The 16,378-nt window shown below is 55.1% G+C and overlaps 1 long non-coding RNA gene and 1 pseudogene across 1 annotated transcript; one reads left to right on the top strand and one right to left on the bottom strand.

Moving 5' to 3' along the window:
* Positions 1-2,209: 2,209 nt before the first annotated feature.
* LOC118700749 (uncharacterized) lies at positions 2,210-5,239 on the bottom strand. The gene is made up of 2 exons (XR_008509009.1): positions 5,166-5,239; positions 2,210-4,270 (listed from the first exon to the last, which is right to left on the bottom strand). It is a non-coding gene; the product is annotated as an uncharacterized LOC118700749 (long non-coding RNA).
* A 173-nt stretch (positions 5,240-5,412) lies between these two features.
* On the top strand, positions 5,413-15,059 carry LOC118700777 (zinc finger protein 850-like; annotated as a pseudogene).
* Positions 15,060-16,378: the final 1,319 nt, after the last annotated feature.

The raw sequence follows: 16,378 nt of genomic DNA, 5'->3' as shown, positions 1-16,378 counted from the left end.
CGCTGCAGCCTCGGGCTGTTTTCTCTCCCGGCTCGGCCCGGCTCGCAGCGGCTTTGGGCGGCAGCGGCGCCGCTCCGCTCCTGCCCGCGCGGAGCCCCCGGGCTGCGGCACAGCCGCTGCTCAGTTCCTCCAGGCACTCCGAGGCTCGCGCTGCAGCCTCTCCCAACCAAGGAAAGGGAAAATCCTTTCTTTGCCTGGCCCAAAAAAGCTTTTCAGCCACACAGAAAACCACGGGGCACAGAGAGAGCCGCGGAAAACCCGAGCAGCGAGGCTTCAAAACGCCCGCGCAGCGAACAAGGAGCCGCTCCCGCCCCGGCCCCACACACGGCCCGTCCCGGCTCCCGGGGGTTAAAGACACAATAACCATTCTTTGGGCACAAAGCATGGAATGTGCCATCACAGCAACTCACTCCGAGACAATTGCATATACAATAATTACAGTTCTCTATCTATCTATCTATCTATAAAAGCACGTACTGAACTCTGGATACAGCAATGTGCACCAGGACAGGAGTGGAGAGGCTGAACGGACACCAGGGGAGATGGGGAATGTACGGACAGAGCAAACCCTCCAAGGGCTTTAACCTGACTCCCAGCTTTTCCGTGTTTCAAGGGCTTTGACTGCTGGATTTGAAAGAACTGGGATCTCACCGTGAAAAGCAGAGCAGTCTGGAACCAGACACTGCTGTTGGAGTCAAAGTCTGGACTTGTGACATCTCAGTTTTGAAAATACATTGAATAAAAAACTCCATTACCCACAACCTTTCCCAGCCCATCCCTCCGGATATATAACAAAAAGTGATTAATCTCATTTTAAAGGGAGAAAATATTGTAAAATGGATGTAAAAAATGTTCCCTCATAAAAACTCACATTGAGAAAATACAGAATAATGAAGTGTGTCTAGAAAAACGTGCTGTCATTTCTCAGGTGTTCTCAGGCTCAGAGTCAGCTCAGAGCCGGGCTCTGTCTCCCAGGTGCCCGAGTCCCCGGGCCAGCTCTGAGCAGCCTCTCTCGGCTCTCCAGCCCGGCTCTCCCCGGCTGTGCCCCGGGCAGGCACTCGGTGTTTCCGTGCTGCCCCTGCCCCGCTCAGCTCCCCGTGCCCTGCCAAGGCGCCCAGGCTGCGCTCGGTGCCCCCGGGTGTCCCTGAGCGAGGCAGGGCCGAGCGCCGGTGCCCCGGCAGAGCCCTGAGGGACCCCCCTCGGCCCCGGCCTCCCGCGGGACACGGAGCCACTGCCCGCACGGCCCCGGCACGTCCGGCCGGCCAATTCCTGCTCCCCCAACAGCCCGGGCTGCAGCCCCGGGGCTCTGCAGGGCGGGGCTGCGGCTGTCGCTGGCACCGTGGCCAAAGCCTGCCAGGACTCTGGGCACCGCAGGGGCTGCAAGGCCACAAGGCCGGGGCTGCTCCGTGCCCCTTCCAGTCTGTCCCTCTGCTGCTGGGTGCCGGGTGTGGCCCTTTGTGACACGGGCCCGTGTCAGGGCCCTCGGTGATGTGAGACATGGTGGGGCAGTCATGAATCAGAGTTGTAGGAGCGTTGGGGGGTAGGATGGTCAGGACGGATGGAGACGAGAGATCTCTGCAGCCAGGTTGTGGAACTTGTGGTTTATTGCAAAGGGCCTGGGGGCAGGGCCCTGCTTGGAGCTGCCAGCCACAGATCAGAGCAGGCCTGAGAGAAGAGAGGGGTAGAGAGGATGAGACGGTAAGAGAGTAAGAGAGGCAAAAGAGTAAAAGGGGTAAGAGAGTGAGGTTCCTGTTACAATACAATAAATCTTCTTCTGTGTTGAATATTCTGATTCTCACTAACCAATCTAGTACAATATACAAATCCTAGAGCATTTACATACAGCCGATAAGAATCATTACATTACCATAATGTGTTTCCTTTTAAACCCTAAAACTCCTCTTTGGACCCCTTCTGCCAAGCTGGCAGGGTCTGCTCCGACCCTTGGACCTGTCTGCAAGCAGAGGGTATTGTTTTATCAAAAGGGGATTACCTTCAGCTGGCCACAGCATTGTTTTCCCGTTATTCAGTAACTAAGGGATCTCAAAGCTTGCTTTCATTTCAATCTTGCTTACAGTTTCTATATTCTCAAAATCTTTTGCCAGACAATCATATTTATAAGGCTTTCCTGTTTCATCTTCCCCAACTAGAGTGTTTGAGATTGCTTAAAAATCAGTGGCAAGGGCATGAGCAAAAGTCAGATTTCATGTTTAGCAACAAAGCACAATAAATTTATTGGCAAGATTCACTCTACTGCCTACAGGACAGCTAAGGCACAAGGGAAAACAAGTAACAACAAAACCAAACAAAATCCAGTCAATCAAAACAGAAATGCACTGAGAACTCTCTAAGAGAGTATGAGTGGATGTGTGTTGTGTTTAGGTGCATGGGACAAAAGACAGTTTGGGCAGGGATTAAAAGGAACAAGGCCTAAAAGTTAACAACACTGAGCAGCACTTCAAATTCTACCTTAATTTATAACCTAACTTATACCTTACGGCTAGCAATTCAACAGAGCAATAACACTCAGCATTTAACCTAACTTACAGCTATAACTTCCACATTCTATTTAGAAACGTAACAGAAAAACAACACTTAACTTATAACTTACATTTAACAACTGAGCAAAAGAACAATACTTAGCAGCATTTAAGTAAGTTCATAACTATAACTGAACCTTGCTTACAGGCCTAACTTAGATATCCAAGGTACTTACACATCTAAGAAAGCATTATTTCTCCCAGATTTCCTATGGCATATGTGCAGGAGCACACACACAAACAGAAACAGTCAGTGCAAGCAAGGTATCTGTGAAAAATTCCCCTCGGAGGTCATGGAAATCCTCCCTTCAGATGCTTTTGCATCTCCTGCTGTGTGAAGGTTGGGGCCTTGAGGAGTGAGGGTGTCAGCCCAGGACACGTTTCAGTGATCTTGCAGGCAGAGCAAACCCAAGGGTTTGCTGGCTCTGAGAGGCCCCCTCAGAGGGAGACTGAGGGTCACAGCCCACAGTGGCCCAGGAGAGCTCAAAGGGTCTCCTTTTGGACCTCTATTGATAGGGCCACAAGAGAGTGGGCTTCAGTCACAAGGATGTTTCATCCCAGCCACAGTTTGGCTTGGCACTTCCTCTAAAAGTGTGAGAAAGGAATGTTGTGCCATTCAGGCAAGAGGAATATTTTCCAAGGCTGGCCATAATAAAACAGGAGCCTTTTAGCAGTTCCTGGGAGCGGACAATATTTCTGATAAGCTTGGAAAGAGCAAAACCCAGGTGCTGTTTCCAAGGACAAGACCTAACAAGCATTTCTCAGATCACACTGCAGCCTGGAAAGGAGGAGGGGGCAATGCACCACCACACTGGGATCTCAGGGGTGCCCATGGCCTGGGTGATGCTGCCTGATGTCAGCCACCCACCAAAGCCACTCTGTCCCTGCCTCCCACAGCTGCACAAGGCAGAGAATATTTAACCAAGAGTTCCTGTTTAAGACGGGGAGAGATCCCTTACTAAATACCAAAATGGGCATCAGAGACCCAGCCTGGGCACAGGGAGGGAATTTATTACCAACCAAATCACACCAGGACAAGGAGAGGGGAAAGAAATTTCTCCAACACCTTCCCTCCGCACAACAGGATCTTGAGGACCATGAATAACCAGAGCTCTGCCCAACGGGGGTCACTGGGCATCATCCAATGCTGATCCTTCCATGGAGAATGGAGCTGGTGCAGTGCACGAAGCTCTTCCCACACTCAGGGCCTCTCCCTGGCGTGGATGTGCTGGTGCCTCATGAGGTGGAAGTTGCGGTTAAAGCCCTTCCCACATTCCAAGCACCTGTAGGGCCGTTCCCCAGTGTGGGTTGTCTGGTGGTGGATGTGGTCTGGAGCTGTGGCTGAAGCTTTTCCCACATTCCCCACATTCATAGGGTCAATCCCCAGTGTGGATCCTCTGGTGCTTAATGAGGTCGGAGCTCCAGCTTCAGCTCTTCCCACATTCCAAGCACTCATAGGGCTTTTCCCCACTGTGAATCATCTGGTGCTGTGTCAGGTGGGAGCTCTGGATGAAACCCTTCCCACATTCCAAGCACTTGTGTGGCTTCTCCCTGCCATGAGGCTTCTCCACCAGCTCTGAGCTCTGGCTGGATCTCCGGCCGCCTTCCTGGCTCAGGGGGGCTCTTTCCTCCCTGCAGCTTCCTGGGCTGGGTTTGCAGCCACTCCTTGTGCGGGATCTCTGGGGCTTTTCCTCCTCCTCCATCCGGCTACAGTTTGGGATTGACAAATCCTAATTTGAGAGGAAAAACAAGGGGTTAGCACCTTGGGATGGGGACTCCTCCTCCGCCGTCTCCTCCCGCTTCCCCTCCTTCCCAATTCCACCTCCTTCTCTTCTTTCTGGTCCTTCTCCCGTTCCTTCCTCTGCCTTCCTCCTCCTCCTCCATCCCTTCCCCTGCTCCCGCCGGGCCTTGCCCCCTCCTTATCTCAACGCCGTCGCTTCCCCCGGGAGGAGGCGGGATGGAGCTGGGGCAGGTCGGGCTGGGGCAGCGCTGGGCTCTGGGGCCCGGCCTGTCATCTGGGGAGTCATCAGCGCCCAGCGCCCTGTTTTAATAAAAAAATGTTCAACGCCTTCTCTGACTGACTGCTTTCCGCAGATTTTTTTTTCGGTAGAATTTTTCTGTGGGGTTTGGGGGTCCTTGGGGCCTGTGGGGCGACTTAGGAGGGTCTTGGCGCCTTTCGGGGTTCGCTGGGTGCCCTGCTGGGGTTCCTATCAAGGCCCCCCACAGCGGGGATACACAGGGGGACACACGGGGGTCCCCATTCCCGATCCATCCCGGTGTCGGTTCTGCCCCCTCCTAATCTCGAGTCCCCGCGGGGTCCCCCGAGTCCCCCCAAAAAACTGGACTGGGTTTAACTGGGAAGTTTTATTGGGAACACTGGGAGCAGCCGGGTGGGGGCAGAGCTCCAGCTGGCCTGAGGGGACACACGAACGCCCCAAAATCAGAGCGGGGACGGAGCGGGGGCTCCCGGCCGGGCCCGAGCCCACGGGGAGGGGCTGCGGCCGCCGCCGGCTCAGGAGCTCTGTGGGCAGAGAAAAGGGGGTGACACCGGGCTGGGGGCCCCGGCGGGAGCGCACACGCTCCGGGGAGGGGGGACACGACCCCCGGGAACCAAACCCCCGTCACCTTCTTGCACAGGTGGAAGCCGACATGAGGACAAAGCGCGGGCGCTGGGCCCAGGGGGAGCACGAGAAGAGATGGAGGAGAAGGAGGCGGGAAGACAAAGGAGCTTGAGAAGGGCCGGGATTAGAGGAAGAGGAGAAGGAGGCGGGATTAGCAAGAGGAGGACGAATGGGAGGAAAGATGGAGGAGGAGCGGGGAGAAGAGGAGGGAGAGAGGAAGAGGAGGAGCAGGAAGAGGAGGAGGAAGAAGAAGAACGTTCGAGGTGTGCTCCCCGTTGAGTGTGCGGCCCTGCAGGCCCCGGGAGCGCCTACTCTCCCTCCCCCTCTTCATCTCGCAGGTGAGCTGGGAGGGGGGGCTTGCCCCAAATATATCGGGGAGTTCCTGGCGGGCTTTTTTGGGGGGTGGATATTTAGAGGAGAATTCCAAAGGTAAACCGCAAATGCCCGTTGGTGGATAATGAGGGCCCACGACCGGTTGGGGGTTTTTGGAAGGAAGGGGGCGCAGGTGGTCGCTGCCGGCAGAGCGCGGGCAGGGGCCTGTGGGATCGCCGGATCATCCCTAAGCGAGACCCTAGAGAGGGGGGACAGCAGGAGCCAGGGGATCCCCATCAGCACGGGAAAGGGGACCCGCGAAACATCAAAGTGTGAAGATCACAGGGGGGGGGGGGAACTCCTGGGAGGGGTTTTTGGGCTGAATCTTGGTAGTTTGAAGACTTCTATGAACACAAAACACCCAGTGACTTCCTGAGATGTTCTTGGGCAGTAGAAACCCCCATCCCAAGGCACTCTCATCTTGTTTTTTCACCTAAACCAGGATTTTTTATTCCCAAGCTGTGGCCAGATGCAGGAGGAGGAAAAGCCCTGGAGATTCCGCACGAGGAGGAGCTGCAAACCCAGCCTAGGGAGCTGTGAGGAGGAAAGAGTCCCCCTGAGCCAGGAAGGCGGCCGGAGATCCAGCCAGAGCTCAGAGCTGGTGGAGAAGCCTCATGGTGGGGAGAAGCCCCACAAGTGCTTGGAATGTGGGAAGAGCTACAGCTACAACTCCTGTCTGAAGAAACACCAGGTGATCCATACAAGCGAATGGCCCCACAAGTGTGGGGAATGTGGGAAGAGCTTCAAGTGTAGCTCCAGCCTGTTCCAGCACCAGAGGATCCACACTGGGGAAAAGCCCTATGAGTGCTTGGAGTGTGGGAAGAGCTTCAAGTGTAGCTCCAGCCTGTTCCAGCACCAGAGGATCCACACTGGGGAAAAGCCCTATGAGTGCTTGGAGTGTGGGCAGAGCTTCAGCTGGAGCTCCAATCTGACCAAGCACCGGAGGATCCATAGAGGGGAAAAGCCCTATGAGTGCTTGGAGTGTGGGAAAAGCTTCAATGAGAGGTTTGCCCTGATTCACCACCAGAGAATTCACACTGGAGAGCAACCTTATGAATGTTTGGAATGTGGGAAGAGCTTCAGCCACAAGTCCAGCCTGCTCAGCCACCAGAAGGTCCATACTGGGGAACGGCCCTATAAATGCTTGGAATGTGAGAAGAGCTTCAGCGATAGCTTTTGTCTGATTCGCCACCGGATAATTCACACAGGGGAACGGCCCTACACGTGCAGAAAATGTCTGAAGAGCTTCAGTGACTACTCCAACCTCATCAACCACCAGCGCCTGCACTCTGAGGAACGGCCCTACCAGTGTGAGGACTGTGGGAAGAGGTTCAAGCTCATGTCCTACCTCAGCCGCCACCAGAGGATCCACACCGGGCAGAGGCCCCATGAGTGTCCTGAGTGTGGGAAGAGATTTCGGCTCCGGGCCCATCTCCTCCATCATCAGCCAATACACACTGAGGAGAGGCCCTTCTGCTGCCCCGACTGTGGGAAGAGTTTCAAACGCAGCTCCTCCCTCACCATCCACCGGCGCATCCACACTGGGGAGAAGCCCCACAAGTGTGGGGAGTGTGGGAAGAGCTTCACCAAGAGCTCTTACTTGACCAAACACCAACAGAGGCACCACTAAGGGAAGCCCTGCGAGTGCCCCACGTGCAGGAAGAGCTTCGTGCGCTGCTCCAGCTCCATCCCCCAAGGGAGGATCCGCGTTGGATGATCCCCGGTGATCCCTGTTGGGCAGAGCCCTGGTGATCTGTGGTCCAGGCTGGGGGTGCTCCACATTTTCCTGTCTCCTCATGGGCATCTGGATGAACGTAGGGGCAGAAACATCCGTTGGGATGCAGACTGAGAGTGGGAATTGCAGACTGATGGCCCCTGCAGATCCATGGGGATGCAGAGATCCCCCTGCAGCCCTTGGAGCAGCCCCCTGGAGCACCAGGATGTCTGAGAGGAGGCTGTGACCCCGTGGCCAGAGGGGCCCCGCTGGAGCAGCCTGTCCTGGAAGGACTGACCCTGTGGCAGAGTAACCCACAGTGTAGCAGTTTGAGGGGGGCTGTGCCCCATGGGATGGACTCAGGTTGGAGAAGTTCCTGTGGAACTTTCCTATGGGAGGCACTCCAGTAGTGAGCAGGGAAATGATTCCTGTCCCTGAGCAGAGGGAGAAGCCACGGGGCATGAACTGAGCATGGCCCCATTCCCTGTCTCCCTGGACTGTTGAAGTAGGAGGTAGAGCTGGAAGGAGGGAATGGTGGGGGAAGGTGTTTTGAAGGGGTTTTCATCTACTTCTACTAGTCTACTACTTCTATTAGTCCCCAGTTTGTAACCAATAAATTCAACTCATAAATCCAGTTTTGAGCCTGTTCTGCCCATGATGATGTTTGATGCGGGATCTCTCCCGGTCCTTATCTCAACTCCTGAACCCTTGGTTACATTTTGTCTCCTCTGTCCGGCTGTGGAGGGCAGTGAGAGAGCGGCTTTGGTGGGTGCCCAGCATCCGGCCAGCGTCACCGCACTCCAGTGGGACATGTCCTCGTGTGGCCCTGTGCTATGGTGACGCAGGTGCTGTTCCTTTTGCCTTCCTTATGATTTTATCTTTTGCATTAAATGCTTGTGAAGTGCCCCCGGTGTCCCTCGTGTTCCCCTGGCGCCGGCAGCCCCGTCCCTTCCCCTGCTCCCCGTGCCACGTTCCATCCCGGCTGGAGGAGCCTTGGAGCTGCCGTGGGGGCCATGGGGCTGCCCCGGGCGTGGATGACAGAGCCCATTTTGGGGGTACTATCCATGGCCCATCAGTGTCACCACTTCTTCCTCTCCCCCAGGAACTCCTGAATGAAACCCTGCAGAAGCCCTGCGCTACCTCTGGATCGGGCTCTCAGTGCCCGCGGCCGGACGGGCCGGGCGTGGCTGAACGGCTCCCGCCTGGACCGGCCCCGGCGAGCACCGGAGGCAGCTCTGGGGCCAATGGGGGCACCCTCCTGTCCCCCGAGGGACGCCCAGGGGTGACCCGGGCTCCCTCCTGCACCTGCAGGTTTCAGGTGGATCCCAGGGAGCAACCTGGCGATTGTGGGGCAGTTAGTGACAACAGAATCATTCCTCAGGACTGCGGCTCGGCTTCGCACTGGATCTGTCAGAGGGAAGCCATCAAATTCTGACCTGGGGGCCGGGAGAGATGCTCAGGTGGGGGATGCGGGAGCCTGCGGGGGCGGATGTGGAAGCCACTGTCGCTGCACAACAACCGCCTGCACAAATGGGCGGCGACGTTTCCTGGCTCTGCTCTCTGCTGCGCTCAAACCACGTCATGAACAGAGAGCAAAACTCTCCCAAATGGGATTTCCTGGGCTGCAAAGCTCAGCAGGGCTCGTGCCTTTTATAAACATTTCTGGTTTTATACAAACCAGTCCTTCTAAGTCCTTTCACTGGAATCCGCCCCAAGGCATCAAGCGCAAGACCCTGAGTCAGCACCTCAGGGCGGGGCTGTGACAGGAAATTGGCATCAAAGGGCCCCGCCCGCCGCTGTTCCACGGCGATCGGACACCGCAGGCGGCCCCAGCCCCTTCTTCTTCCTCTTCTTCCTCTTCTTCCTCCGGACGGGATTGAGCCCCTGCCACCGCTCCTTGTGCCGCTCCTGCCCCGCACGAACCTCAGGGCCGAGCCCAGGAGGGACCGCACGGGTTGGGGGGACCCCGCTGGACAGAGCAGGGACCGGCCCCATGTGGAGCTGAGCTTTCATCTTGAAACGAGGAAATCCAAGGTGGATGCTGAGACTTTCGTAATCTCAAGGTGTTACTTGATACTCGGCACTTTAGTTTTGGCAATATCAGGCCCTTCAGCAGCAATGTCTCTCCCAGTCACTGGTTTCTGGCTCAGAACCAGCTTGAAACGTGGACAAAAAACCCAAAGTCCCAGCAGAAAAAGCTCTGCCGTTACTTTTTATTTTTCGGAGTTTATTTTATTTTATTTTATTTTATTTTATTTTATTTTATTTTATTTTATTTTATTTTAGATACGTTTAACTTCTTTGCTTTTTCTTTTTTTTTTTTTCTATAATCCCGTGTTTATTGTCTATTTACCCTCTCACCCGTGGCCGCTCCGGTGCCACCAGGGCCTGGCTCCAAGGGAAACCACAAAACCCTCTGGAAATAAAGCTGGTCTGCGGGAAAACCCTGCAGGGGGGATTGAATCCCAGGGGGAGTACTGGCTGAGAGTTGGAGATTCCAAATGCTCCAAGGGGCCGGAGGGAACTGCGCTGGGGCCTCGGGGTCTCCCTGGGGACACCTCCAAGACTCCCGAGCAGAGCGACCCCTCCCAGTCCCCAAAATCTGCAGATTTGGGTCAGTTGAGGAAAAGAGCTGGAAAAGGGACTGGAAAGGGAGTGGAGCCTGAGGGGATCCCTTAGTCTTCACCCGGAAAGGAAGGGCTTTTTGCAGGAAAGCCACAGGAAAATCCCCCAGAAACCAAGAAAATAATAATGAATTTTTTAACTCTTTCCACTCTTTCCAGAAGGTCCCAGCCGGGTCCTGCTGGGAGGAGCCGGGGGTGGGGAGGGGGCTCAGAGCCTAATTAGGCAGAAAAGTTTAACTGGGGTGAGGAAACTTTTATTGTGGGGAGAAAATGTAAATGGAGGGGATTTGAATGGGAGGGGATGATTTGAATTGGGGAGAGAAAATGAAGTCAGGGGAGGAGCCCCCCAGCCCTCAGCTGTGTCCTGAAGGTGCTGCCAGAAGTTCCCCCTGCTCTGACCCCCCAGGCTGGGGGCGTGGAGCTGCCACTGCTCCCCAGGAATGTCACGGGATAGAAACTCCATTCAAGCTTTTATGTTTCCAGTCACTCCTAATAAGATCCCAGTTGTCCCAAACATGGTCCCAGTTTCTCCCAGTTCGGCCCTGTATAGTTCCTTCCAATCTCAGTCCCTCCCAGTAGGAGTCCAGTATGGCCCCAGTCACTTCCAGTATGAGCCCAGTCAGTCCCAGTCACTCCTAGAATGTCATTTGCCCACATCATGGCCCCAGTTCCTCCTAGCATGATCCCAGTGTGAGTCCAGTCAGCCCCAGTATGATCCCAGTCACACCCAGATAATCACAGATACATTATTTCAGTCACTCCAAGTATGACACTGTCAGTCCCGCTATTACAACATGGACCAGTTGCTCCCAGTGTGATCCCAGTTGCCTCCTGCATTATTCCAATTGTGCTTTTTCACCACTACTATGGTTCCAGACACTCTCAGTACTACACCAGTCACTCCAAGTATGACCCTGTCAGTCCCAGTATGACTCCAGCATGGGCCAGCTGCTCCCAATAGGATCCCAGCTGCCTCCTGCATTACTCCAATTGTGCCTTTTCACCACTACTATGGCTCCAGTCAGTCCCAGTATGATCCCAATCATGCCCACTATATCCCAGAAACACCCAGTTGCCCTCAGCATGTTTGCAGTAGCCCTCAATTTTGGTCCCAGTATATCCCAGTATGATCCCTGGTGCCCAAAATCTGGTCCCGCTGGTATACCCTGGTGTCCTGGCCCAGGTATATCCTGGTGTCCCAGTCTGCCCCAGTCCATCCCAGCCTGTCACATTCCGTCCCGGACCCTTCGGGGCAGCCGCCGCCGTTTCGGGATCCTGCCCACGAGCAGTCACCGAAAGCTCCCCCAAGATGCTGACGGGGATCGGGGTCTCCGTGTTGGGCTTCGTCTTCCTGGCGCTGGGGCTCAGCTTCCACTTGTGCAAGCAGGTGAGGGGGGGTTCTGGGGGTCGTGTCCCCCATCCCCCAGAGTGTGTGTGCTCCCCCCAGCCCGGTGTCACCCCCTTTTCTCTGCCCACAGAGCTCCTGAGCCGGCGGCGGCCGCAGCCCCTCCCCGTAGGCTCGGGCCCGGCCGGGACCCCCCGCTCCGTCCCCGCTCCGCTGACTTTGGGGGGGTCCCGTGTCCCCCCAGCCCCGCTGAGGCGGCGTTACGAACGAGGAGGAGCGGGAGGAGCAGTGGAGAAAGAGACGGGAGAGCAGCGGGAGGAAGAAGAGGGAGAGAAGAAGAGGAGGAGCAGAAAACGGAAAAGGAAGAGCCGGGAATTCTCGGTCCCAGAGCCCGCTGCGTCCGCAGCAGCTTCGGCCCCTGGAGCATGTCCCCACTCCCCCCGTATGCTGCGGGCGAGTTGGGAGGGGAAGTTCGCCCCAGATATAGCGGGGGGTTCTTGGCGGGTTTTCTGGGGGTTGTGGCTATTTGGACCTTGGAGGAGCCCCAGGCTAAACCGCAAATGCCCCTTGGTGGATAATGGGGGTCCACAGCGGCTTGGGGTTTTTTCCTGGGGGATGGGGAGGGGCGCAGGTGGTCGCTGCAGGCAGAGCGAGGGCAGGGGCCTGTGGGATCGCCGGATCATCCCTAAGCGAGACCCTGGAGAGGGAGGACAGCAAGAGTCACAGGACCCCCATCAGCACAGGAAGGGGGACCCATGAAACATCAAAGTGTGAAGATCACAGAGGGGGAACTCCTGGGAGGATTTTTTGGGCTGAATCTTGGTAGTTTAAAGAGTTTTAGGGACACAACATGCCCAGTGACTTCCTGAGATGGACTTGGGCAGTAGAAACTCCCATGCCAAGGCACTCAGCCCTTGTTTTTCCTCTCAAACCAGGATTTGTCATTCCCAAGCTGTGGCCGGCTGGAAGAGGAGGAAAAGCCCTGGAGATTCCACATGAGGAGGGGCTGCAAACCCAGCCCAGGGAGCTGTGAGGAGGAAAGAGCCTCCCTGAGCCAGGAAGGCGGCCGGAGATCCAGCCAGAGCTCAGAGCTGGTGGAGAAGCCTCATGGTGGGGAGAAGCCTTACAGGTGCTTGGAATGTGGGAAGGGTTTCATCCAGAGCTCCAACCTGATCCGGCACCAGGTGATCCACACTGAAGAACGACCCTACACCTGCTTGGATTGTGGGAAGAGCTTCAGACAGAGCTCCCACCTGACTCGGCACCGGGTGATCCACAGTAGGGAAAAGCCCTATGAGTGCATGGAACGTGGGAAGAGCTTCAGGTGGAGCTCGGACCTCAACAAGCACCACAAGATCCACACTGGGGAACGGCCCTATGAGTGTAGGGAATGTGGGAAAAGCTTCAGCCTGAGCTCCAGACTCATCCGGCACCAAACAACCCACACTGGGGAAAGGCCCTACGAGTGCTTGAAATGTGGGAAGCATTTTAATTGCAACTTCCACCTCATCAGGCACCTGTGCTGCCACACCGGGGAATGGCCCTACAAGGGCTTGGAGTGTGGGAAGAGCTTTAGACGGAGCTCCAGCCTAAATGTCCACTGGCGCATCCACACTGGGGAGAAGCCCTACGAGTGTCCCGAGTGTGGGAAGAGGTTTCGGACCACCAAGAAACTCCTGCAACATCAGCCAACACATACAGGGGAGAGGCCTTTCCACTGCCCCGACTGCGGGAAGGGCTTCAGCTGCAGCTCCCACCTGGTCAGCCATCGTGGCATCCACACCGGGGAGAAGCCCTACAAGTGTGGGGAGTGTGGGAAGAGCTTAAGCACGAGCTCCGACCTGATCCAGCACCAGAACATTCACACTGGGAAATGGCCCGGTAAGTGTGAGGAATGTGGGAAGAGCTTCAACCGGAACTCCAACCTCAACAAACACCTCAAGACCCACACTGGGGAACGGCCCTACAAATGTGAGGAATGTGGGAAGAGCTTCAGACAGAGCTCTCACATTATCAACCACCAAAAGATCCACACCGGCAAACGTGAATGGCCGTATGAATGCTTGGAATGTGGGAAGAGCTTCAGCTGGAGCCCCGACCTCATTAAGCACCAGAGAATCCACACTGGGGATTGACCCTATGAATGTGGGGAATGTGGGAAGAGCTTCAGTCATAGCTCCAGACCACATCCACCACCAGACAACCCACACTGGGGAACGGCCCTACAGGTGCTTGGAATGTGGGAAGGGCTTTAACCGCAACTTCCACCTCATGAGGCACCAGCACATCCACGCCAGGGAGAGGCCCTGAGTGTGGGAAGAGCTTCGTGCACTGCACCAGCTCCATTCTCCATGGAAGGAGCAGCATTGGATGATGCCCAGTGACCCCCGTTGGGCAGAGCTCTGGTTATTCATGGTCCTCAAGATCCTGTTGTGCGGAGGGAAGGTGTTGGAGAAATTTCTTTCCCCTCTCCTTGTCCTGGTGTGATTTGGTTGGTAATAAATTCCCTCCCTGTGCCCAGGCTGGGTCTCTGATGCCCATTTTGGTATTTAGTAAGGGATCTCTCCCCGTCTTAAACAGGAACTCTTGGTTAAATATTCTCTGCCTTGTGCAGCTGTGGGAGGCAGGGACAGAGTGGCTTTGGTGGGTGGCTGACATCAGGCAGCATCACCCAGGCCATGGGCACCCCTGAGATCCCAGTGTGGTGGTGCATTGCCCCCTCCTCCTTTCCAGGCTGCAGTGTGATCTGAGAAATGCTTGTTAGGTCTTGTCCTTGGAAACAGCACCTGGGTTTTGCTCTTTCCAAGCTTATCAGAAATATTGTCCGCTCCCAGGAACTGCTAAAAGGCTCCTGTTTTCCTTATGGCCAGCCTTGGAAAATATTCCTCTTGCCTGAATGGTACAACATTCCTTTCTCACACTTTTAGAGGAAGTGCCAAGCCAAACTGTGGCTGGGATGAAACATCCTTGTGACTGAAGCCCACTCTCTTGTGGCCCTATCAATAGAGGTCCAAAAGGAGACCCTTTGAGCTCTCCTGGGCCACTGTGGGCTGTGACCCTCAGTCTCCCTCTGAGGGGGCCTCTCAGAGCCAGCAAACCCTTGGGTTTGCTCTGCCTGCAGGATCACTGAAACGTGTCCTGGGCTGACACCCTCACTCCTCAAGGCCCCAACCTTCACACAGCGGGAGATGCCAAAGCATCTGAAGGGAGGATCTCCGTGACCTCCGAGGGGAATTTTTCACAGATACCTTGCTTGCACTGACTGTTTCTGTTTGTGTGTGTGCTCCTGCACATATGCCATAGGAAATCTGGGAGAAATAATGCTTTCTTAGATGTGTAAGTACCTTGGATATCTAAGTTAGGCCTGTAAGCAAGGTTCAGTTATAGTTATGAACTTACTTAAATGCTGCTAAGTATTGTTCTTTTGCTCAGTTGTTAAATGTAAGTTATAAGTTAAGTGTTGTTTTTCTGTTACGTTTCTAAATAGAATGTGGAAGTTATAGCTGTAAGTTAGGTTAAATGCTGAGTGTTATTGCTCTGTTGAATTGCTAGCCGTAAGGTATAAGTTAGGTTATAAATTAAGGTAGAATTTGAAGTGCTGCTCAGTGTTGTTAACTTTTAGGCCTTGTTCCTTTTAATCCCTGCCCAAACTGTCTTTTGTCCCATGCACCTAAACACAACACACATCCACTCATACTCTCTTAGAGAGTTCTCAGTGCATTTCTGTTTTGATTGACTGGATTTTGTTTGGTTTTGTTGTTACTTGTTTTCCCTTGTGCCTTAGCTGTCCTGTAGGCAGTAGAGTGAATCTTGCCAATAAATTTATTGTGCTTTGTTGCTAAACATGAAATCTGACTTTTGCTCATGCCCTTGCCACTGATTTTTAAGCAATCTCAAACACTCTAGTTGGGGAAGATGAAACAGGAAAGCCTTATAAATATGATTGTCTGGCAAAAGATTTTGAGAATATAGAAACTGTAAGCAAGATTGAAATGAAAGCAAGCTTTGAGATCCCTTAGTTACTGAATAACGGGAAAACAATGCTGTGGCCAGCTGAAGGTAATCCCCTTTTGATAAAACAATACCCTCTGCTTGCAGACAGGTCCAAGGGTCGGAGCAGACCCTGCCAGCTTGGCAGAAGGGGTCCAAAGGGGAGTTTTAGGGTTTAAAAGGAAACACATTATGGTAATGTAATGATTCTTATCGGCTGTATGTAAATGCTCTAGGATTTGTATATTGTACTAGATTGGTTAGTGAGAATCAGAATATTCAACACAGAAGAAGATTTATTGTATTGTAACAGGAACCTCACTCTCTTACCCCTTTTACTCTTTTGCCTCTCTTACTCTCTTACCGTCTCATCCTCTCTACCCCTCTCTTCTCTCAGGCCTGCTCTGATCTGTGGCTGGCAGCTCCAAGCAGGGCCCTGCCCCCAGGCCCTTTGCAATAAACCACAAGTTCCACAACCTGGCTGCAGAGATCTCTCGTCTCCATCCGTCCTGACCATCCTACCCCCCAACGCTCCTACAACTCTGATTCATGACTGCCCCACCATGTCTCACATCACCGAGGGCCCTGACACGGGCCCGTGTCACAAAGGGCCACACCCGGCACCCAGCAGCAGAGGGACAGACTGGAAGGGGCACGGAGCAGCCCCGGCCTTGTGGCCTTGCAGCCCCTGCGGTGCCCAGAGTCCTGGCAGGCTTTGGCCACGGTGCCAGCGACAGCCGCAGCCCCGCCCTGCAGAGCCCCGGGGCTGCAGCCCGGGCTGTTGGGGGAGCAGGAATTGGCCGGCCGGACGTGCCGGGGCCGTGCGGGCAGTGGCTCCGTGTCCCGCGGGAGGCCGGGGCCGAGGGGGGTCCCTCAGGGCTCTGCCGGGGCACCGGCGCTCGGCCCTGCCTCGCTCAGGGACACCCGGGGGCACCGAGCGCAGCCTGGGCGCCTTGGCAGGGCACGGGGAGCTGAGCGGGGCAGGGGCAGCACGGAAACACCGAGTGCCTGCCCGGGGCACAGCCGGGGAGAGCCGGGCTGGAGAGCCGAGAGAGGCTGCTCAGAGCTGGCCCGGGGACTCGGGCACCTGGGAGACAGAGCCCGGCTCTGAGCTGACTCTGAGCCTGAGAACACCTGAGAAATGACAGCACGTTTTTCTAGACACACTTCAT

The sequence above is a fragment of the Molothrus ater genome, chromosome 33 (assembly GCF_012460135.2).
Source record: "Molothrus ater isolate BHLD 08-10-18 breed brown headed cowbird chromosome 33, BPBGC_Mater_1.1, whole genome shotgun sequence".
NCBI classification, from domain to species: domain Eukaryota; kingdom Metazoa; phylum Chordata; class Aves; order Passeriformes; family Icteridae; genus Molothrus; species Molothrus ater.
This window is presented reverse-complemented; position numbering and strand designations above follow the sequence as displayed.